The sequence below is a fragment of the Durio zibethinus genome, unplaced genomic scaffold, assembly GCF_047325235.1.
Source record: "Durio zibethinus cultivar Kanyao isolate XHJ-2024 unplaced genomic scaffold, ASM4732523v1 HiC_scaffold_388, whole genome shotgun sequence".
In the NCBI taxonomy this organism is placed as follows: Eukaryota; Viridiplantae; Streptophyta; class Magnoliopsida; order Malvales; family Malvaceae; genus Durio; species Durio zibethinus.
The window spans coordinates 57,501-65,000 of NW_028323011.1; positions in this window are offsets into that span (position 1 = coordinate 57,501).

Consider the following 7,500-nt stretch of genomic DNA (forward strand, 5'->3'; position numbering starts at 1 on the left):
TCGGCCCTGGTGCGGGCGGTTGCCTCGACCACCATCGGCACACGCTGGGCCCTGGTGCGGGCGCTTGCCTCGAGCACCATCGGCACACGCTGGGCCCTGGTGCGGGCGGTTGCCTCGAGCACCATCGGCACACGCTGGGCCCTGGTGGGTTTAGGCACATCTTCAAATTTCTGCCGTGCCAATGCCATTTTTATGGCTTGTAAATTCATACAATGGTCCCCTAAGCCTTCACGTGAAGTTTCGTTGGAAGATGACTCGTTTTTTATTTTTCACGATTTTTGAAACTTTTTGCGGTTCGGGATTTTTTAAAATTTTTTTATAAGGATTTTTGGCCCCAAATTTTGTAGGCATGATCCTTCTATTTTTGTTGGCATGCACAAAAAAATTCAGCTAAAAACTCGAAGTAGAGAAGATTTTGTGACCGTTTGAAAAAAGTGTCCCCATTTCAGACACTTTAACGGCTACTGGTAGCAAACCTGTAAAATCTCAAATGCTCTTTAAGGGGGTGTGAATTCTCAGAGGTTTGATGAGGGATAGGGGGCCAACACAAGGCCAAGTACCAGCACCCATCGCACATCATGTGCGCACACCCCCCCGGCCCCCCTCCCAATCGCCGGAACCCCAATGCCGCCGGTCAGGTTCTCCGGCGGTACTCCGGCGATGCTCCGGTGATGCTCCGGCGATGCTGTCCCGAGTGAAAAAAATGCGGCACCAGCACATGCTGGAGCCAAGCATGGGCACCGTGGCTCAAAATCGAACTTCGGCCAAGGCCTCGACCATCAATGGCACATGATGACGCATGGTGATGGCACATGCATCGACCATCATCGGCATAGGCTGCCCTTCGGTACGGGCACTTGCCTCGACCGCCATCGGCACAAGCTGGGCCCTGGTGTGGGTTGTTGCCTCGATCACAATCGGCACATGCTGAGCCTTGGTGCGGGCGGTTGCCTCGAGCACCATCGGCAGACCCTGGGCCCTGGTGCGGCCGGTTGCCCCGATAACCATCGGCACACGCTGGGCCCTGGGGCGGGCGCTTGTGTCACGCCCTGGGCGGGCGCGCCAGGCACATCAGCCAGACCAGCAGGCGAGCCAGCAGCTAAGGCCCGCAGACCAGGCGTGCTGGCGGGTATCAGTGCGCAAAGCCTATCAAACGAGCTCCAAACGCCCGCCCATCTTGCAGGCCAACTCATGAGACCAAGGCCTGGCATTTGGGCTGCCCGCACCACATCCAGAAGGGCCCGAGGTGCTGGATATGCAAGGGAAGCTTCTGGAACCAGGCAGGATCAGCATCAGCATCCTGGCAGATTTGGTTGACCCTGAAAATCAGGAACCAGCATCTTGATTAAATGTAATCCCATGATTGTAGCCTTTATTTTAGGGATTTGCCATTAAGTTGTAGCTGGAGCCTCAACTATAAATAGAGGGCTGCTCCACCCTCATTTGTACACCATCAAACACTTCTGTTTCAGTGAATACAAGAGCATTTCCAGAATTCTGTTTTTCTGTCCTGTTTCTCTTTAACTTGCGTAATCAGCCCTTCCCTTTGTTCTAGTGCCCGCACGCTTGTGTTTTAGGCTGACTTAGGCATCAAGGACGAGATTCCAAGCCTAAGGCCGCACGGTTTCTGAGTCTAAGGTCGGAGCCCGTGACAGTTGGTATCAGAGCGAGTTCGATTCTGCGTGTTTGTGTTGTGCAGGTTAGATCGTGATTGAGGAGATGGCATCCCAAAGCGACGTTGCTAGCCAACAACCAGAGGCCCAGGAGCATGGGCGAGGAAGAGGCAAGAAAGCTTGTTCTAGAGATATCTGGTCTACCATGGACGGTAGGCTGGCCAAGGTGGAGGTGACCATAGGCGACATGGGGGAGAAGCTGGAGGAAGTAGAAACTCACATTGCATCGCTAGACTCCATGGGGGAGGAGATCCAAAGTGAGCTAGCAGCTGCTCTCAACAATGGCCTGGATGAGATCACCCGAAAGAATGAATCCTTGGAGGCGGAAGTTCTGACTTTGCGAGATGGCATGGAGGCCATGCGCCATGGCATGGAGGCCATGCGCCAGCGGATGGAGGAGCTTACCAGTGAGCTCGTTACTTGCAAGACTGCCATTGGGAATGGCATGTTTGCTGGAGTGTCCAGATCCAGATTGGATGTCCCCAAGCCTAAGGAGTTTAAGGGGACTAGGGCGGCCAAGGAAGTAGACAATTACCTTTGGGGTATGGAGCAGTATTTCCAGGCCATGGGCATGCAAGACGAGGCGATAAAGGTAAGCACCGCTGCTATGTATCTCACTGATGTAGCCTTATTGTGGTGGAGGCGCAGGTGTGATGATGTCAGGCGTGGGAACGCCAAGATTGGAACCTGGGCAGAGTTCCAAAAAGAGTTCAGAGAACAATTTTACCCGGAGTATGCCGATGATGAGGCACGGGCAAAGTTGCGCAGGTTGAGCCAGCAAGGGAACATAAGAGAGTATGTTCAAAAATTCTCTGAACTGATGCTACAGATCTCGGATCTAGGCGAGAAGGACGCATTCTTTGCTTTCATGGATGGGCTGAAGCCGTGGGTGAAGCATGAGCTACAAAGGAGGGGAGTTCATGACTTGGCTAAAGCCATGACCACTGCCGAGGCATTGATAGAGTTCAAGCCTCTGAACAAGTTCGAGTCTACCAAGCCCAAGGGTAAGGGCAGGGACGATAGGGACCGGAAGAAGCAGTCCAATGGGAAGGACCGTGACCGGGAGTCCAAGGATGGAGATCGAGACCGTTCAACCAAGGATGGCGAGAGGAAGCCATCAGCAGGCAAGTGGAAAGCAAAGGGGGACCGAGAGCCACTAGCATGTTACCTATGTGGAGGGAGCCACATAGCACGCAATTGCCCGCAGAAGGGCAAGCTGGCTGCTGTAGACAAGGAGTCTGACGAGGAGCCAGAGTCAGGGGCAGCAAAGCTTGGGTCGTTGGTGCTCAATGCTGTCCAGAGTAAGGGGAGCCGCAAGCCAAAGGGCTTGATGTTTGCGGATCTGATGGTTGCGGGTCAGAAGGTGAGCGCACTGGTGGACACAGGTGCCTCACATCTTTTTATTTCAGGTGATGGAGCCCGGAAGCTCAGACTAAAGGTGCAGAAAGGGACTGGTACCATTAAGACGGTGAACTCCAAGGAAGTTCCAGCCATTGGAGTAGCACGGGGAGTGGAGTTGCAGCTTGGAGATTGGAAAGGCAAGGAGACCATTGAGGTAATACCCCTTGACGACTATGAGTTTGTGATTGGGTTGGATTTCCTTGTTCGGATTAACGCCCTCCTTGTGCCTTTTGCCGATTGTGTTTGCATCTTGGATGCACGGTGCCAATGCCTAGTACCATTGAGGAGAGGGTCTGGAGTTGGGTCACGGGTGGTGTCAGCCATCCAATTTGCCAAGGCGGTAAGCAGACAAGAAGACACCTTCTTGGCAGCCCTGAAATATGATGAGCCAAGGGAGAAGGAGACCGAGTCACCCTTGGAGGTGCTAAAGGTGCTGAAGACCTTTAGTGATGTGATGCCCGCAAAGCTGCCTAGCAAGCTACCACCTAAGAGGGAGGTGGACCACAAGATCGAGCTGGTGTCCGAGGCCAAGCCACCAGCCAGAGCCCCTTACCGAATGTCTCCACCAGAGTTGGAGGAGTTGAGGAAGCAGCTCAAGGAGTTAGTTGATGCTGGCTTCATCAGGCCATCGAAAGCACCCTATGGTGCACCGGTTCTATTCCAGCGCAAGCATGATGGGTCGTTGCGGCTGTGCATAGACTACCGGGCTTTGAACAAGCTGACCATTAAGAACAAGTACCCCATCCCACTCATTGCGGACTTGTTCGATCAACTTGGGAGCGCAAGGTGGTTCACCAAGCTGGATTTGAGGTCAGGCTATTATCAAGTCAGGATCGCAGAGGGAGATGAGCAAAAGACAGCATGTGTCACTCGGTATGGTTCGTATGAGTTCTTGGTGATGCCTTTCGGACTCACGAATGCCCCAGCAACATTCTGCACCCTTATGAACAAGGTACTTCAGTCATTCCTTGATCGGTTTGTTGTGGTTTATTTGGATGACATTGTGATCTACAGCCAGACTTTGGGAGAGCATGTAGACCACTTGAGACAGGTGTTCGAGGTGTTGCGGGCGCACAAGCTGTTTGTCAAGAGGGAGAAGTGCTCATTCGCCCAGCAGGAGATCCCATTCCTGGGCCACATAGTGGGAGGTGGCAGGATACGCATGGATGAAGGCAAGATAGACGCCATCCTGGAGTGGCAACCACCAGCCAAGGTCACTGAGTTGAGATCGTTCCTTGGGCTGGTTAACTACTACAGGCGCTTCATTAAGGGTCACTCAGCAATAGCCACACCATTGACTGACTTGCTCAAGAAAGGGAGAGCATGGGAGTGGAGCGCAGGGTGCCAGGAAGCCTTTGACAGGTTGAAGCGGGCTGTGACCGAGGAGCCAGTCTTGGCCTTGCCAGACCATGCCAAACCGTATGAGGTGCATACGGATGCATCAGACTTTGCCATAGGGGGCGTGTTGATGCAAGAGGGACGTCCAGTCGCGTTTGAGAGCAGGAAGCTGAACGAGACTGAACGCAAGTACACGGTCCAAGAGAAGGAGATGACTGCAGTGGTGCACTGCTTGCGCACTTGGCGCCATTACCTGTTGGGGTCGAGGTTCGTGGTGAGAACGGACAATGTGGCGACCAGCTACTTCCAGACGCAGAAGAAGCTGTCCCCCAAGCAGGCGAGATGGCAAGATTTTCTTGCAGAATTTGATTTCCAGATGGAGTACAAGCCAGGACGGGCGAACCTAGTGGCAGACGCCCTGAGCAGGAAGGCTAACCTTGCTGCCATTAGCCAACCAGAGGGGTCACTGGTGCCGCGCATCAAGGAGGGACTTGCGCATGATCCTACAGCCAAGGCTCTGATGGAGTACGCCCAGCAAGGTAAGACTAGGCGGTTTTGGTTGCAGGATGGGTTGCTGTACACCAGGGGCAGTAGACTGTTTGTGCCGCAGCACGGGAAGCTCCGCAAGGAAGTTTTGCAAGAGTGTCATGATTCAAGGTGGGCTGGACACCCAGGAGTGAGCCGCACCTTGGCGCTGATCGAGGACCGGTACTACTGGCCGCACATGAGGGACGATGTGGAGGCCTATGTGAAGACTTGTCTTGTGTGCCAACAGGACAAGGTGGAGCTCAAGAAACCAGGGGGTCTCTTGGAGCCATTGCCAGTGCCAGAGCGACCATGGGAGAGTGTTTCTCTGGACTTTATAGTCGGTCTACCCAAGACAGAGGGGTTTGGAAGCATCATGGTAGTGGTGGACAGGTTTTCCAAATATGGGATCTTCATTCCAGCAACCAAGGAGTGCCCAGCCGAGGAGGCAGCTCGATTGTTCCTGAAGAACATGGTGAAGTACTGGGGAGTGCCGAGGACCATTGTTAGTGATCGGGACGGGCGTTTCACGGGCAGGTTCTGGACTGAGTTGTTCAAGCTGTTGGGGTCAGACTTGAACTTTTCCACCAGCATGCATCCGCAGACCGATGGGCAGACAGAACGTGTGAATGGACTACTGAAGGTCTACCTCAGGCACTATGTGAGTGCCACACAAAGGGACTGGCCAAAGCTACTGGATATTGCGCAGTTTTCCTACAACTTGCAAAGGAGCGAGGCAACGAACCAGAGCCCATTTGAGGTTGTGACAGGGCAACAACCACTAACACCCGGTTCGATTGCTGCAGGTTATACAGGACCGAATCCAGCAGCATACAAGTTTGCCAAGGCATGGCAGGAGCAAGCTGACTTGGCCAGAGTTTGTCTACACAAGGCGGCCAAGAGGTCGAAGAAGTGGGCAGACCAGAAGAGGCGGGATGTGCAGTTCCAGGTTGGAGACTTGGTGTTGGTGAAGCTGCATCCCATTGTGCGCCACAGGGGGCTGCACAAAGGCCTAGTCCGGAGGTATGAGGGACCTTTCCGAGTAGTCAAGAGAGTAGGCAAGGTTGCCTACAAGCTGGATATGCCACCCAAGCCGAGGGTACACCCGGTGTTCCATGTGAGCATGCTCAAGCCGTTCCATGAGGATGAGGGAGATCCAGGAAGGGCAGAGTCAAAGCGTGCACCGTTGGGAGCAAGGGCCTCATATGAGAAGGAGGTCCACAGCATTATGGCTGACCGGGAAGTGAGACGGAAGAACTATCAACCAAGACATGAGTACTTGGTGCGCTGGAAGGGACTTCCAGACAGTGAGGCGAGCTGGGAACCAGCAGAGGACTTATGGCAGTTCGGGGACCAGATCAGGCAGTACCATGCAGAAGACGCAACGAGGGCGTTGCGCAATCAGGTGGGGGAGAATGTCACGCCCTGGGCGGGCGCGCCAGGCACATCAGCCAGACCAGCAGGCGAGCCAGCAGCTAAGGCCCGCAGACCAGGCGTGCTGGCGGGTATCAGTGCGCAAAGCCTATCAAACGAGCTCCAAACGCCCGCCCATCTTGCAGGCCAACTCATGAGACCAAGGCCTGGCATTTGGGCTGCCCGCACCACATCCAGAAGGCCCCGAGGTGCTGGATACGCAAGGGAAGCTTCTGGAACCAGGCAGGATCAGCATCAGCATCCTGGCAGATTTGGTTGACCCTGAAAATCAGGAACCAGCATCTTGATTAAATGTAATCCCATGATTGTAGCCTTTATTTTAGGGATTTGCCATTAAGTTGTAGCTGGAGCCTCAACTATAAATAGAGGGCTGCTCCACCCTCATTTGTACACCATCAAACACTTCTGTTTCAGTGAATACAAGAGCATTTCCAGAATTCTGTTTTTCTGTCCTGTTTCTCTTTAACTTGCGTAATCAGCCCTTCCCTTTGTTCTAGTGCCCGCACGCTTGTGTTTTAGGCTGACTTAGGCATCAAGGACGAGATTCCAAGCCTAAGGCCGCACGGTTTCTGAGTCTAAGGTCGGAGCCCGTGACACTTGCCCCCAGCACCATCGCCACACGCTGGGCCCTGGTGCGGGCGCTTGCCCCCAGCACCATCGGCACACGCTGGGCCCTGGTACGGGCGGTTGCCCCGAACACCATCGACACAAGCCGGCCCTTGGTGCGGGCTCCTGGCTCGACCACCATCGGCACACGCTGGGCCCTGGTGCGGGCGGTTGCCTCGAACACCATCGGCACACGCCGGCCCTTGGTGCGGCCGGTTGCCTCGACCACCATCGGCACACGCTCGGCCTTGGTGAGGGCGCTTGCCTCGACCACCATCGGCACACGCTGCGCCCTGGTGCGGGCGCTTGCCTCGACCACCATCGGCACACGCTCGGCCTTGGTGCGGGCGCTTGCCTCGACCACCATCGGCACACGCTCGGCCTTGGTGAGGGCGCTTGCCTCGACCACCATCGGCACACGCTGGGCCCTGGTGCGGGCGCTTGCCTCGACCACCATCGGCACACGCTGGGCCCTGGTGCGGGCGGTTGCCTCGACCACCATCGGCACACGCTGGGCCCTGGT